Here is a 15,978-nt window from a genome sequence, read left to right as displayed (position 1 = left end):
TTACAAAAAAAGGAAGATGTGGTGCTTTGGGAGATGATTGAGTGGTTAAGGAGGTGCAGGGCTGATGATTGGACTGGATGATCTTGAAGATCCTTTCCAACCATGAGGATTCTAAGATTCTGTGAACTTACAGGCAAGAAGATCTTTCGTATCATAGAATCATAGAATTGTCTGGGTTGGAAGGGACCTGAGAGATCATCAAGTCCAACCCTTGATCCACTCCCGCTGCAGTTCCCAGCCCATGGCACTGAGTGCCACATCCAGGCTCTTTTGAAATATCTCCAGGGATGGAGAATCCACCCCTTCCCTGGGCAGCCCATTCCAATGGCTGATCACCCTCTCCCTAAAGAAATTCTTTCTAATGTCCAACCTAAACCTCCCCTGGCACAACTTGAGACCTCTTGTGCCCTCTTGTCTTGCTGAGAGTTGCCTGGGAAAAGAGCCCAACCCCCCCCTGGCTCCAACCTCCTTTCAGGGAGTTGGAGAGAGTGATGAGGTCTCCCCTGAGCCTCCTCTTCTCCAGCCTCAACACCCCCAGCTCCCTCAGCCCTTCCTCACAGGACTTGTGCTGGATCCCTTCCCAGCCTCCTTGCTCTTCTCTGGACCTGCTCCAGCACCTCAATCTCCTTCCTGAGCTGAGGGGCCCAGAACTGGACACAGGACTCAAGCTCTGGCCTCCCCAGGGCTGAGCACAGGGGCAGAATCCCTTCCCTGGACCTGCTGGCCACGCTCTTCCTGAGCCAGCCCAGGATGCCATTGGCCTTCTTGGCCACCTGGGCACACTGCTGGCTCCTGTTCATGTTTTTATGAGGTCATAAAAAAGCCACAGGATTTCTTCATGCTTATTTTTCACCTTGCACTGATGAGTTAGGTTGCCATCACCATTTTTGCAGCTGCCATTCCATGTCACATCTTCTCCATCAGTGACCACCATGTGGTATTCCTGTGCTTTTAAAGCTGGGTTGCAAGACACTGATGAGATTTTACTTGTTGATGTTTCACTTAAAATTTTGGGATTTTTTTTTTTGAGATTTTTTCCTTTTGCAGCCACACCTGACAAAGTCCTATATTTCAGTGACAGCCTCTCCTTGCCAATGTGTTCACTGGTTACTGTAACATCTCCTCCATGCTTCCCCATTTCAAACTGGCTGAAACTGGGAACTGTGCAAAACTTCAACAGCCCAGGCCACTCTTCTGTGCAAAGAGAAACACTCCTAAAAGAAGCAACTAAGAATAACATTTTGTGTACCAGATTTTCCAGAGCCACGTTGGGCTGAGATTGGAGGAGAGTGTAAGATCTATCCCTTAAAAACCAGAATTTTTTAGCTGTAGGAAAGCATCTTTCCTAATCAGGCAAGGCTGAAGCAGAATGAATGGCTTGCTGACACATATCAATAGCTTCTGCCAAATTACACATGATTTAAGGCAACTAATGCACTATGTGATGATAGCTGAAGGCAAGCATATCCCAAAAGATATATTGCTTACCACCTGCCTGGACAAGAAGTACAAATATTATTGCACACAATTTGAGGCAGCTCTGCACTTCTAAAATTTTGACAGATGAGTTTTGGTTGAGCAGCTAAGATGTTTTCCAGAAGATACTGTTCTCATTTGGTCACTCTGCTAAAAATGAACACTTAAGTCCTCATTTCAGAAGTGATCTGTATGGAAAATAAATGGATAAATAACAAGATAATAGCAGCAATAAGGAATATAGTCCTTGTAACTTCATTAAAACTCTTGGCTTTGTCTTTATATTGTTTTAAAACAAAGTCTTAAAAAAGAAAAAGGAAATTTTTGTCCTTGTTTTGAATTAAAGGGACAATAAATATTTGAAATTTAAAATTAGTAAACTTAGGTACTGATGATAGAAAATGTTTCCAGAGTGGTGATTTATATCAGTATGTATCTGTCAAAGGACATAGATGCTGGGTTTACTTATATATAAAGAATGAATGATGAGTTTGAAGAAAAAAATACATTTTTCTAATTAGAAGAGCAAGAGTTTGTCATCTAAAATGTTTCAGATCTTTCCTCCCCAAATTCTGCAGTAACACCAGCAAGAAGAACTTCCTGAAATGATACCTCTCTCCCCTATACAGAAAGGTTGGAGGGATCTTATAGGAACAGACAGCTCCTGGATTCAGACTTACTCTGCATCATACAGAAAATTGGATTTCCTTTGTCAGAGCCAAGTGACAAGTGAAAATTTTTTTGCTTTGCTATAAATTTCCTAAAACTGCAGAGGAAAAGATTTTGGTGAGTCCAGATATATTTGACTCTAGCAAGATAAAAAGTTAAAACAAGGAAATCCAACTTATACACCAGAAGCTTTTTTATTCTTATTTTTCTTTCTTGAAATCCACGCTTCTATCTGCAGGATAATTTGTACCAGGAGATGGAAGAAAAATTCCAAATTAAAGAGTATCTTTGAAATAATGGAAACTTTTACCCAAACGTCGTGTCATGGAAATATTACAACTGGTTCCAAAAATATCTATTTGGGTTGGAGAGGGTTAGAAGTGTCCTGAGGAGATGGCATCCAGTCCTTCTGATAGAGAGGACATCTACTGACATTTAATCAACAGTGACAGATGGATGTTGAAAATATTCTAAAAAAGCTCCAGACTGTTGGTTCAGAGCTTCTTGAGCAAATGATAATTTGGCAGTGGAGCTGAAATTAGTGAAATATTTTGGCTTGCCTGGGATGAATATTTTTCACCCTCCCCCAACTCTATTAGACACAACAAGGAAGAGGATGAGTGGAAAATCATTTTAGGGCAATTTTCCACTGGGAGGTATTAATGTGTGGAGGTGAAATTATTTGCTTAAAGTCAGATAGGACTTTTGGGAGGTCTAGATCAAAGCTGGACCTGAGGTCTTATCAGTTCCATGAGGCCCTTGGGAGGTCTGGATCAAAGCTTGGGCTGATGTCTTATCCTTTTCTTTTTGGTTTTATACTTGAACTGAAGATATTCAGACAGAAAAGCCATCTTCAACCCCAACAGCAAAAAAAGGCTTTTTTCCTCCCAATTTCTTAGCACAGAGTTACTGATCTGCTGTGAGCTGAGTGGAGATCTGGGAACCCAGATTTTTACTCCTGAGTAGGAGATTTTCTCTCATTGCCAATAAATGCAGACGAGGTCACCTCTATGGTCCCTTTGTGCTGAGCTTTCAGGAGAAGAGGTGAAACGTGAGCTCTGAGCAGCACCTAAAATCTCTTCCTGCTTCTCATTATTTTCACTTCTTCTCCCTCCCAATTTTTTTTTTTTTTTTTTTTTTTTGGGCAGAAGAGAAGCAATTGCAGGTTTGTCTGGAGCAATGCTAGAAGGAAGCTTTGCAGATGGACCTCTCTCTAAACTTTTATATCTATTTATTTATAATTATGGATGTTCTCACATTAAAGAAATGAAATTAGTCCCAAAGTTTCATACTCACCTCTACCCAAGTAGATTCTGATGCCATTGGGGGACACCTGGACCTTGCTGATTGCCAGAAAAAAGGCAGGGACACTAGAAACCACAAGAGATTCAAATCCATCCTTCTTGAAGGAGAGGACAAGTGGTTTTTTTTCCAGATGGTGACTTCAGACAAGGCAGGAAAAACGTTCATTTCCCAATAGACTCTCGCATAGATGTCCTTGGGATCACCTCACTTGGGTGGATGAGCTGCTGCTACATGTATCTCCAGGCTGGGTAGATGTTGATGCCATAAATCCATCACCAGATATTTTGATGCCTCCTTTATTCCTCTGACATGCAAGCTCTCCTTGAAGTAAGGCCAGGAGAACTTCCTCCAGATGGACCCTTCTGTCTTCCCCAGATTCCATAGTTTTTTGCCAAGATGATCAGAAAGGGGAATGAAAAGAAGTGTGGAAGGAAAAAACACTCATAATTTGTCATATAAACCAAGCTGTGAAGTCCAGAAACTCTTTAGAAGTCTATTTGAACTGGGAAGAAAAAATAATCTGGTTTCTATAACAGACTGATTTCAACATGTACCAAGCAGGTTAAAAAATACTCATTAAGCATCTGGGGGAAAAAAAAAATAGAGAAAAAGAAAAAGACAGGGAGAGAGAAGGAAAAGATCCAATTTCATTTCTGACAGTCGAGAGAGGAGTCCAGTGGCAGGTGATGGGGATTCAGTTTTGGTTGCAAATGTAGATTTTGTTGTCATGGTGTTTTAAAAACAGGTGTGAACAGGCTCTATCCCACCTCCAGATCCTCTGGAGACACACTGGGTAGACACTTCAGCAGTGCTGAAGGTTTTATTGAATATTTTCTGGCTTTTTAGCACAGTTCTGGTGGACAGACCTGAGCTGATGGCCAACTGGTTTGGAACACAGGTAAAGGAATTGTGTGTTTTGACCAGACAGGAATCCCCTTGGGATTCTGGATGGCTCCAAGGACGATGTTGATGAGCCATAAAAGTATGTAGAACACTAGAGGGAAATAAACCAAACCAAATAAAAAAATCTCAACCACCTGCACCCCCAAAAAACCCAAAACCAACAAAACAGGGACTCTGATATTCCATTACTGACCTTGCCAGGGATTCATAACCTTGGCCAACTCATCTCATCTTGTTATGCTGCCATAATTAACTGTGAATGAGTCCTTTCATAGATTTCTTGTCCCAGGGAGAAGAATTGGTCTTCAGAGTCCCTGTAGCTGTTCTCTGATAAGAGCAATGGCCAAACCCTTTCTTTTACCAAAGAAAATTGACAAGGCTTTGGCTTATTCAGTTTAGCAAAGAAGGAAGGAGAAATGCTGGGGGTGACCAGCTCATCTTCAGTCAGGCTGAGTTATGTCAGGGGTGGCTGGAGATCATAAATCCTGCTGGGATCAAATTCCTGGAGAGCTTCTTTTACCAAGGAAAATTGGCAGTTCTTTGGCTTATTCAGTTTAGCAAAGGAGAAGGAAGGACAAATGCTGGGGGTGAACTTCAAAGAAGAAGATGAGCACCAAAGTCGTAGGGTGGGAAAAAAGGGATGAAAAAGTGAAAGAGGCCTTTGATAAGAGGAAGAGGATGGAAGATCCAAGTGCTTAGGTAAATGAAGAAGAATATTTCCAGTTTGTAGGTGGGATCATATGGGAAGGGTATCTTGGGAGGAGCTGGGTGAAGTTACCTTCAAACCCTCTCTGATATAGAACATGGGGCAAGGTTCATGTGATGGTTTTGTACCCAGTGGCTTGGACATCACTGACATTACAGTAACCAGAGGTATCACACCAACCTTTAGGGTATGGGATATGGGGAAAAGTAGGAAGAGAAACAGCCATAAAATTAAACACTGGTTGAACTCATTCTGGTGCCAGAGAAACCAGGAGAATGACTTCAGCACAACACAGAGATGCCAAAATGGTGAATCAAGCCCTTTGAAAATCCCAAAGTGGAGAAGGAGGGAATAAATCAGAATTTCCTTTCCCTCAGTGGATTTAAACTTAGGCAGGGGACAGGTTTGGACTCTGACTGGTCCCAGGGAATAGTTGTAACCAGAGCTCCAAATCTGAGCATTGACTTTGGATAAGGCAGAGCAGCAAATGAACTTAGCCCAGTCCTCTAGCTGAGAGGGATAAAGTCTGCAGCTCCAAGACTTGAACCAAAATGTGTATGGGGTGATGAAACTTTGCTGTGAGTAATAATCAGATTTGCAGCTCCTTGCAAGTTGAGATAATAGAGTCAAAGAGTATTCTGAGTTGGAAGGGACCCAGCAGGATCAACAATTCCAACTCCTGTCCCTGTGCAGGGCACCCCCAGCATCACCCCAGGTGCCTGAGAGCATCATCCCAACACTTCTTGAACTCAGGCAACTTTGGTGCTGTGACCACATCCCTGGGGAGCTTTTCCACTGCTCAGCCACACACTGGGTGAAAAACTTCCCTTATATCTAACCTAAACCTCCCCTGATTCAGCTTCCAGACATTTCCCTGAGTTCTGTCTTTGGTCACATATTGAACACTCCTTGTCCCAGTCCCTCCTCCTTTCCTTGGCATCCTTGGTCTCTGGCTTGTTTTGTCTAGACCATAAAATCTCATTATGTTCCCTAATTCCTGATCTCTTGCTAAAATCAAACTGAATAAGATTGTGTGCCAGATAAGGCAGAAAATTTCAGCAAAGCCTGATCTCATCAAGTGATGACTTCAGTTCCTATCTCTGCCAATTAAAGCAGCATAAGAGGTGGAATCCAATGAAGGCAAATTCCATTACTTTCTACCCTGTCTCCTGATTTCCCATCTGTTTGCTGTCAAGGATTTTCAGTGAATGAGGTGGCCAAGAGTAAAACTGACATACTGAAGGGATCCATTATTTCCTCCAAGGTCTTTGGATGTCCCAACATCCCTATGTGGGACAGAAGGGGTTTGAAACTCTTCCAGATGATCAGATTCTGTAGGATGAAATTGGATCTTTGGTTTCTCCTGCTGGCAACCTACACTGAAAAAAAATGGGATTTTCTGAGGATGAAGCTTTTGCTCTGTGCTGAAACGAACATGGTTCTAGGGTAGAGAATTTCAGGTGGTGTAAACTCTGAGGTACAGTGCCAGGATGACAGCAGCAACCCATTTGCAGCTTTTCCTCCTCCAGTCAGCCAAAAAACCAGGATGTGCAACCTGGAGAAACTCATATGTTCACTTCCCTACATCCTGTGCTGCAAGAGCCATTTCCATCTTTGTTTAAAGACTGAAGCAACCCTCACACAAACACCAAGGCTGAAATGGGACCATTTCCAGTTCCAGGGGAAAGGGCTTGGTTTATATTATGGCTGAAGGTGATAAACCATCTCCTCTTTACTCTGCTGGCTGTGAGTCAGCTTTAGCTGGGCAGAAGTTTTTTTATCAACAAGTCAAACACCTGCTTGAAGGGCAGAGGTTGAGAGGCAGATGTCCTGGCTGCTGCTCAAACTGGGAGCAAAGAAGGATGCAAGGATCAAGTGGTTGCTTGAGACCATTTGTTCCCAGAGGGTTGTGAGGGATTAGGAGAGCAGAGAGAGGAGGGGAGTGCTTGGGGACAATTTAAATATTTAAATTAAATTAAATACTTCAATTCTTAAATCTAAGAGCTGTCAAGGCCCAGCATCTTCACTGCTAACTAAAATTATTCTGCTTTATTTGCCACTTACTGATGGATAAAAAGGATTTCATGTTGCAAAGAGAAAAACTTCCATGAGTGAGGGTTTTTTTTCTCCCTAATACTTACAGGTATTCACAGCTCTAGCAAGGGGCTTAAGAAGAAGCAGCTTCCTCTATTTGAAACCTAAAAGAGGCTTCTAAAGGCAGCAGTCTTAAATTCAATACTGTACACCCAGCTTCTGAAAAGTGGAGCCCTAAAAATCATGTTTGTGATGGCAAGAGTTAGAAAACAAGCTCAAACACTCAGCTGGGGATTTTTTGGCCCACAGACCTCTCTGAGACAAGGTCCAGACACAGCTCAGAACAGTACACCCCAGTGATCACAAGCAAAACGAGCAAGAGTCCATCCTACAATCCCCCAGTGCCAGCCTAGAAAGATTTTCATCCTCAAACTCTTTGTCCTCTTGTCATACTCCTGCCAGGGTTTAACACTGGCCTGGCAATTAAACTCAATAACAGATCCTCTCTATTAATTCCCCTCTCCTCCCTGATAAAGAAAGGAGGGAGAATAAGGGAGAGAGACTGATGGGTTGGGAACTAAACTACACAGCTTTAATGAAACAGGAATGATAAATAGGAAAAATGACTAAATCTATACAAATATAAAGGAAAGTTGATCCCATGTTCCTCCCCCTTTCCACCCCAGTAATGTTCAAATCTCCACTGAGGCTGCAGGGCAGACCTGGGAAAGTCCAGGCTGGAATCCTGGGGTCAGCAGCAGTTGGGAGCTGGAGGCAGGAACACACAGATTCAGGCTGGGATGGATCAGGAGCACAGGCAGAGGAAGGGATGGAATCCTCCCAGGATGCTGAAGCAAACAGGGACAGGGGAAGAAGGGGAAGCAGGAAGGGGTTTGACTCTGGTGATGCCTCAAATTTCTCCTGAGTATGAGGTGTATGGGATGGAATCCTCTGTTTGGTCAATTCTGGCATCTATCTTGTCCCTTCCTCCCCAAAGGAGGTTTCAGGTGGGACCTCTTTATTCCTTCTGGAGGGCAAAATGTTCCTCAGAGCTGAGCAGTGTCCCTGGTTCTGCAGCCCATTCCCAGCTGTAACTATAAACACCCAGAGTTATCAGTCCCAGAGCAGCCACTGCCTGAGAAACTTGCTGTTCATTTCAGCAGTGCAGCTCCTGACAAGAGACTGAGCTGAAAGCAAAAGTACCAGACAGAAAATCCCCTTTATCCTGGCCCAAGCCAGGACAACCCCACAGGAAGGAAAATCTGTTTATTGCTTCTTTTTCTTCTGATAACACCACTGTTGGACCACAGCAAACCCTTCAGACTATTTCAGGCACTTTGAACAAAGAACAAGAAGGATGACTTGAGTTCATCAGCAAAATCAGCCCTGTAACCAGGTGCTGTGTGGTGTAGATGTGGTCAGTGGGTGCCTCCTGGATTAATTTTGCCCCCCTCTATTTAATTGTCATTAATAGATGCTGCCAATAGTTCAAAAAGGAGCCCTGGGAAATGCTTAATCACTGGGGGACATCCAGTGGGTGGAAGAGTAGGTGGGTAGGTACCAACAGACAGCTAAACAAACACAAAATATTATCATCAGGGTATCATTTCTCAGATTAATAACATCCGTGCTCCTACCTGCTCTAAATATAGGAAAGTAAAGAGATGCCAGGTTTGTTTGGCTACCTGGAGATGAGAACAGGATGGAGAGAGCTTTAATTAACTTCTCATTCCCTGCCTATTCTGTGTAAAGTAGAAATCCATCATTAACATCCTGCTGGGTCACAGATTCTTTAAAAAAAAAACAAAACAAAACAATCAACAACAAAGGAAAAAAAGAAACAAACCAGAAAAACAAAATTAAAAAAGCAAACCAAAAAAAAACAAACAAAAAAACCAAACCAAACAAACAAAAACAAAAACAAAAAACCAAAAAAAAAACCCTCAAAAAAAACTCCATAATAAAGTAATATAAATGGTAATCTCTTCCCACCTGGAGATTTAGGGATGGGCATTGCAGCAAGAACTTCTGCAGAACCCTAAAACCAAATAACTGATCTGATCTACTAGAAGGCTGAGCAATAAAAAGCAGGATATCTCACCTGAGTAAAGAAAATGATCTTTGCAATAGCCTGGTCTGGTCTTGATGCTAATCTAAAAAATTGGAATAACCTGCAGCAGATTTTACATTTGTTAGTGAGAAAATACTGTGTACAGCTAATTTGGAGAGAAGGAAGGAAGGAGAAGATTGCAGCAAAAGGTCTTTCTTTGAGCAGTGCCCAATGATAAGAAGGGAAGAGACAAAGTTTTGATCTTTGGAAAAAAATTTCCTTTGCTTTTAACTTGTAAAACCCTGGGTGCCCAGCTCTGCTCTCCAAGAGTTTTTGCCTTGTGCCAAATTTGCATTTTTTTTCATGCCTTTGGTCAAGTTTAGCTTTGTCTCTCTCTCCCCACTCATGTCCTGGACTCTCTCAAGGAACTTGAGCTCTTCTCCTTTCTAATGGATGGAATTCAACCTCCCAGACTCCTCTCCTTGTGCAGCCAGGTACAGCTGTGATAAGGGCTTTCCAACACCTTTCTAGGAACCAGAGCATCTCCAGTTGACTAAAGCTGGCTCACTGGGTGGCTGGGGTTGCTTACATCCCTACCATGCTGCTTTCTAACCACTGAAGGAGGCAGATCTGGAGGTGGAAGAGAGTCAGCAGAAGGGTATTTTTTGTTATCAATCAGGATACAGGAGCATTTCCAACAAGGAGTGGTGACACACGTCCATCTGATTACTGAAAACATCAAAGACTGCAAGGCTGAGCTGTATTTTAAGTTCAGGCCTCCCTTTTCATCCTGGGATGTCATTTAATCCTCTGTGTACAGGATAGAAGATTCCAGCTGAGTCAGACACCCCGGACACCTCTTTATAAGCAGTGCAGAGAAATGGGCACTTCCAAGGCAAGGCAAAGCCTTCTGACCTCGTTTGCCCTCACTAACTTCTGTCTGGGCATCCAAGACTTCAGCAGAAGCCCCAGCAGCCCTTGCAGGATCTGGGTGTCACATAGAACTTGGGTGAGCTCAGAAAGGAGGTGAGTGCCTCCTCTCCATCAGTGCTCAAGGCTGAAAGGATGAGCTGAAAACTGCTGAAAACTGCTGAGCACAGCACAGTTTCCCTCTGCTCCCTCCACTGACTGACCAACCCCTCAATTCTGTGATTCATAGCATTTTCAGGGTTGGAAGGGAGCTTTAAGATCATCCAATTCCAACCCCCTGCCATGGGGTTGCTCACAGCCCTGTCCCTTCAAAACTTCCAGGGATGGATGGGGCTTCCACCACCTCTCTGGGCAACCTGTGCCAGGCTCTCACGACCCTCATGGGGAAGAACTTCTTCCTAACATCCAATCTAAATCTCCCCTCCTCTAGTTTGGATCCATTCCCCATGTCCTGTCACTCCCTGACATCCTAAAAGGTCCCTCCCCAGCTTTCCTGTAGCCCCTTCAGATCCTGGAAGGCCACACTAAGGTCTCCTTGGAGCCTTCTCCTCTCCAGACTGAACAACCCCAACTCTCTCAGTCTGTCTGCCCAGGAGAGGTGAATGATTCTCTGATTTGTCTCCAGAAACCACCTCCAACCTCAGCATCTTGGTGATAAGTCCAGAGCAATCCCTTTTTCCTTCCAAGATCACCTGCTGACCTCTCTGATGGTTCTGCTTGCAGTTATTATGATGCAGGGTGATGGGCTGGGTGCTGGCAGAGAGGAGAACTTCTCCTATGGCATCACTGGCAGAGCTCTCTCTTGTCAACCTTCCCTGATCATCTTCACCTCCAAATGCCTCTGGAAAAATCATAAAAATGAGGAATAGCCGGGTAGACCTGAAGAGATCTGCTCTTGAAAAAGGGAATTTTCTTCTCCTTAGTACTCTGAAAGAATTAGGACCAGACAGTGTAAATTCTGAAATCAGAATGAGGGCATTAGGAGAGTTTGGTGCTGGTTGTTGCCTTTGATCCTGATTTTCACTGCAGCCTTGGATGCATCACTTTACCTTGCTGTCTTCCTTTCTTAAACTCTGGTTAAGGGCTGGATCAGGACCAGTCAGAGAGCTCAAAATTAACTTTATGAAGAGGAAGGAGACACTGAACCAAAAGTCTTGCTCATGTACAGCTATGTAGTGCTATTCATGTACTACTCATGTACTACTCCTGGGGTTGGAGAGAGCTTGACCAGGGGCTGGCAGGGCTCCTAAAGCTGCTTTTTATTGCCTAAATAAAAGATGTGGTTGTTTTCCCTTCATTTTCTGAGGACATGATATCTGCCTCACCTGTGGCTCTTCCAGTTTGGGCCTTAGACCTCTGGGGTTTGCTTGGGTTTTGTTCTCCTTCCCCACCCCCAGTCCCCCAGCCTCCAATGGGAAGTCATCCAAGCTCATCAAGAGCCCATAAAAACATCTCCTCTCTGCAAACAAACCCTGAGATCAAAAGGAGGGGTAAAAGGGAGCCAAAATCTCAGAATCAAAGGCACTGATTCATTTCTCCTGCATCCTCTGCCTTGCCAGGAGGGTACAAACCACCCCTGAGGTGAGATGTGCATCCCTGCTGCCACTTACCCTCGAGGAAATTTGGTTCTATTTCAATAGCAGCTCCTCATCTACTTCTGGAAGAGAAGAAATCAAGGTCCAGGTCTCCTCTGTGTCCTCGTTCTGCTGGGACAGGCACCAAGAAATGAAATAATGACCAAGGAGGCACTTCAAAGCTTTTTTTGTGACTGAAGTGAGGGACAAGCTCTGACCTCCCCATGGGGGAAACAATAATTGTTGACAGGGCTGGAAAAAATGTTCTCCTTGTGAACATAAAGAAGCTGGAAGGAACTCACAGTGCCAGATGTGGCTGAGAAGTGTTTAAGAGCTGAGACAACATATGAAATTTCCATCACATTTTACTAATCAGAAAAAGGGCCTGGGTGGTGACTTTTTTTTTCTCCTTTCCTTTCCTTTCCTTTCCTTTCCTTTCCTTTCCTTTCCTTTCCTTTCCTTTCCTTTCCTTTCCTTTCCTTTCCTTTCCTTTCCTTTCCTTTCCTTTCCTTTCCTTTCCTTTCCTTTCCTTTCCTTTCCTTTCCTTTCCTTTCCTTTCCTTTCCTTTCCTTTCCTTTCCTTTCCTTTCCTTTCCTTTCCTTTCCTTTCCTTTCCTTTCCTTTCCTTTCCTTTCCTTTCCTTTCCTTTCCTTTCCTTTCCTTTCCTTTCCTTTCCTTTCCTTCCTTTCTTTCCCCTTCCTCCCCTTCCGCTTCCTTTCCTTCCCCTTCCTCCCCTTCCCCTTCCCCTTCCCCTTCCCCTTCCCCTTCCCCTTCCCCCTTCCCCTTTCCTATTTTTCTTTTTTTTTTTCTTTATATTTTTTCCCCCTGGTCAATACCAAATGGGAAAACAGACATCAGCAACATTCCTCTTCTGGTTGTTTTTCTTTTTTTATCCTTTTTTCCCTTCTCTTTCCCCCTTTTTCAGTTTTAACTGGACTTTAAAGCCCACTGAGCACTGTCTTGGGAATGTTTAGCATGGAATACTCTGCCTTGCCCATGTTCTGTTTTTTTTCCTTCACCTCCCTGCAAGCTGAGCATCCCTTTTGGTTTCCAGTTGTTATTCACCCCCCTACACCACTCTCTGAGAGTTGTCCAAGGAAATAGATGCCCAACTGATTTTACCCTTTGTAATGCTTGCCCTAGGTACATGTTGGGCTGATCCCAACGGGATGAGGTTCAACATTCCAAGTGCCGGGTCCTGCACTTTGGCCACAACAACCCCATGGGGAGCTCCAGGCTGGGCACAGAGTGGCAGAAAGGGAGCTGGGAGTCTGGATTGCCAGGAAGCTGAAGAGGAGGCAGCAGTGTGCCCAGGTGGCCAAGAAGGCCAATGGCATCCTGGGCTGGCTCAGGAACAGCGTGGCCAGCAGGTCCAGGGAAGGGATTCTGCCCCTGTGCTCAGCCCTGGGGAGGCCACAGCTTGAGTCCTGTGTCCAGTTCTGGGCCCCTCAGCTCAGGAAGGAGATTGAGGTGCTGGAGCAGGTCCAGAGAAGAGCAAGGAGGCTGGGAAGGGATCCAGCACAAGTCCTGTGAGGAAGGGCTGAGGGAGCTGGGGGTGTTGAGGCTGGAGAAGAGGAGGCTCAGGGGAGACCTCATCACTCTCTCCAACTCCCTGAAAGGAGGTTGGAGCCAGGGGGGGTTGGGCTCTTTTCCCAGGCAACTCTCAGCAAGACAAGAGGGCACAAGAGGTCTCAAGTTGTGCCAGGGGAGGTTTAGGTTGGACAGCAGAAAGAATTTCTTTCTGGAGAGGGTGATCAGGCATTGGAATGGGCTGCCCAGGGAAGGGGTGGATTCTCCATCCCTGGAGATATTTCCAAAGAGCCTGGATGTGGCACTCAGTGCCATGGGCTGGGAACCACGGGGGGAGTGGATCAAGGGTTGGACTTGATGAGCTCTGACGTCCCTTCCAACCCAGCCCATTCTAGGATTCTGTGATTCTATCTAATTTTGGATTCCCATAAAAAGTGAATTATTTTCTCAGTGCCCATAGGAACATGAAAGAAGGGACTGAAAGTCTGGCACATGACTTTCTACATTATACTTCAAGCAACTATTGTGTAAATCTCATTAGCAGTAGAATTTAATCATAAAGAATAGGAAGAATAGAAGAAGAAGAAAGAATTCATAAAGAATTGGAAGACAGAAAAATAAAAAAGAAAGGAAAATGTGTTTTAGGTTTTTTTATTTTTGACATCATCTTTAAACTACCTACATCCTTGAGACATGGTGTGTAGCACAGGTTATAAAGCAGATTTTTTGGGGTAATTCAAAAAAAACTCCAACTAAAACCCTGGTGTGACTTCATCTACATTAGATCAGAGGAGGAACCTGGTTCTTTTAATCCAGACTTTTTCATTCTACCTGGAAACAGAAATTGCCAATAAAAGGGGAAGATGAGACATGAAGGATGCTGCTGCTGAGCTTGGTGCTTGCTTATAGACTCACTGGTTGGACTCAGCAGAACAGCCTCAAATATAACTTATTTTAATATTTTTTTTTTTAAATTTAATTCAGTGGAATTGTGCCTATGAGGACAGATACTAAAAGGAGGGGCATTGTCAGATTTTGTCCCCTGGAACTACTCTTTAGCTGGATGGATTGCTGGAGCTTCCTGTGAAGATCTCCTGGATGCACTTGTGATGTTTGCTTTTTATTGGGTTTAGTGCTGCCTCCTCCAGTTTGAGTCTGCCAAGCTTTATAAACTGAATTACACCTTCAGTGTAAAGCTCTTTTCAGTCTAGCTGATGATTCTTAGTCCAGATCAATTATACTGAATCCCCAAATTTGTCCCCCCAAATTTGCCTCTCTCCCTTTACCACCACCCTTTATTCTTACACCTCCCAACCTCTTGGTGAAATCCATAAATAGATCAATTAATGCTCTGTGTCTACAGAATTTCTGCTTCAAAGCCTGAAGCTTGTTTTTGGCTTCTTTTAGTCCATGTTCCTGCTGGTGCAGCTTGTAGAGAAGCCAAGGGAGGATGAATCCCACCAGGTTCATTTTATCTGCTGCAGAAATATAACCCTTTGGAGTGAGAAAGTGCAACACTCCAAGACCATGATTCTGCAAACCAGTTAAAAGTTTTCTGACATGAGCATTATCTCTGGGAAGCTTTTGTATCCTACTTGGGACTCCAGGTGGTTTTCTGCTCTGGTTCTGTGCAGTCATAGTTAGATCTAAGAAATACAGATTGTGCAACAGCCCCAAACACTCCAGCTTCTTGCACCCTCCCAAAAATTTGAGGCAAAGGATGTACAACCAACCTGAGATTTCCCAGAAAACAGGGAAGGAGATAATATGATTTAAGGTAACCAAGAGACCTTTCTCTGAATCAATAGGATCAATCAAGCAGAGATTAAATTATATCTGAGCTTTAGTGTCTTGAACTCCTGGCTCCTTGCCTTGGATTTGGACTAGAAAAAATGAGGTTATCAAACCTCAAAGCTAATGAAGACCTCCAGCCTGGCTTTGCCATCTGGAAGTTTTTTTTCCTCCCTCTTTTTCCTGTTTCTAGTTAGAGAGCAATTAACCTCCTCCATGAAGAGCCTGAAGTGAGGTGAGAATTCTCTGACCTTAAATATTCTCTTTTACCAGTTGCTTGGGGTGAAATTACTCAGGGTTTTTTATATCCCACCCTGCTGAGGTGACACAACAGGACATTTGTGTGGTGATGGTCAGGTTACACTGACAACAGATGGAGATTTTGGGATGTGGGTTGGACAAGACATTGGCACCCCTTCTTAAATCTGAAACCTGGCTGGATAGGAAATACCCTAAAGTCTCTCTTGCTCTTTACTCCATAGCTCAAACTTCCTTCCTCCTGGCCAGTTGGACCAATCCAGCTCTGACTCAGAGGGAAATCTGCCATTTCTTGCATCCCCAGCACAACTTTCTCCACCAGAAAGGTGTTTCGTGGAGGTCTTCAGTGAAACTTTTCATTGAGGTTGACCTTGTTCAGCACAGGCCAGAGAAAATTAAAAAAAAAACAAACCCAAAAAAAAGGGATTGTGGTAAGACATCCTGCAGTCATCCAGGGAAGAGTTGGCCCAAAAGAAAGGGAAATCAGAGGGCAGCCCATATATATCAGAATTTTGCCTGCCAGTTCCCATACCTCCTGTGTATTCTGCTGCTTGGAAAGCAGCTTGAAAGTGTTTCCCTCCCATCTGAAGGTTCTGGTGTTTCCCATCAAGCAAACTTCACCCCCCCATCAGCTGAGGGATTTTTTTACCACTCAATTCCCTGATTTACGTAGATTCTGAAAGTCAGTGGGGTCTGGGGGGTTCTTTGGAGATTCCCTCTCTTCCTTTCAGCTTCCTAACAGCTCTCTCACAT

This window comes from Heliangelus exortis, chromosome 2 (assembly GCF_036169615.1).
Source record: "Heliangelus exortis chromosome 2, bHelExo1.hap1, whole genome shotgun sequence".
Lineage (NCBI taxonomy): Eukaryota > Metazoa > Chordata > Aves > Apodiformes > Trochilidae > Heliangelus > Heliangelus exortis.
Note: the sequence above shows the minus strand (reverse complement) of the source record.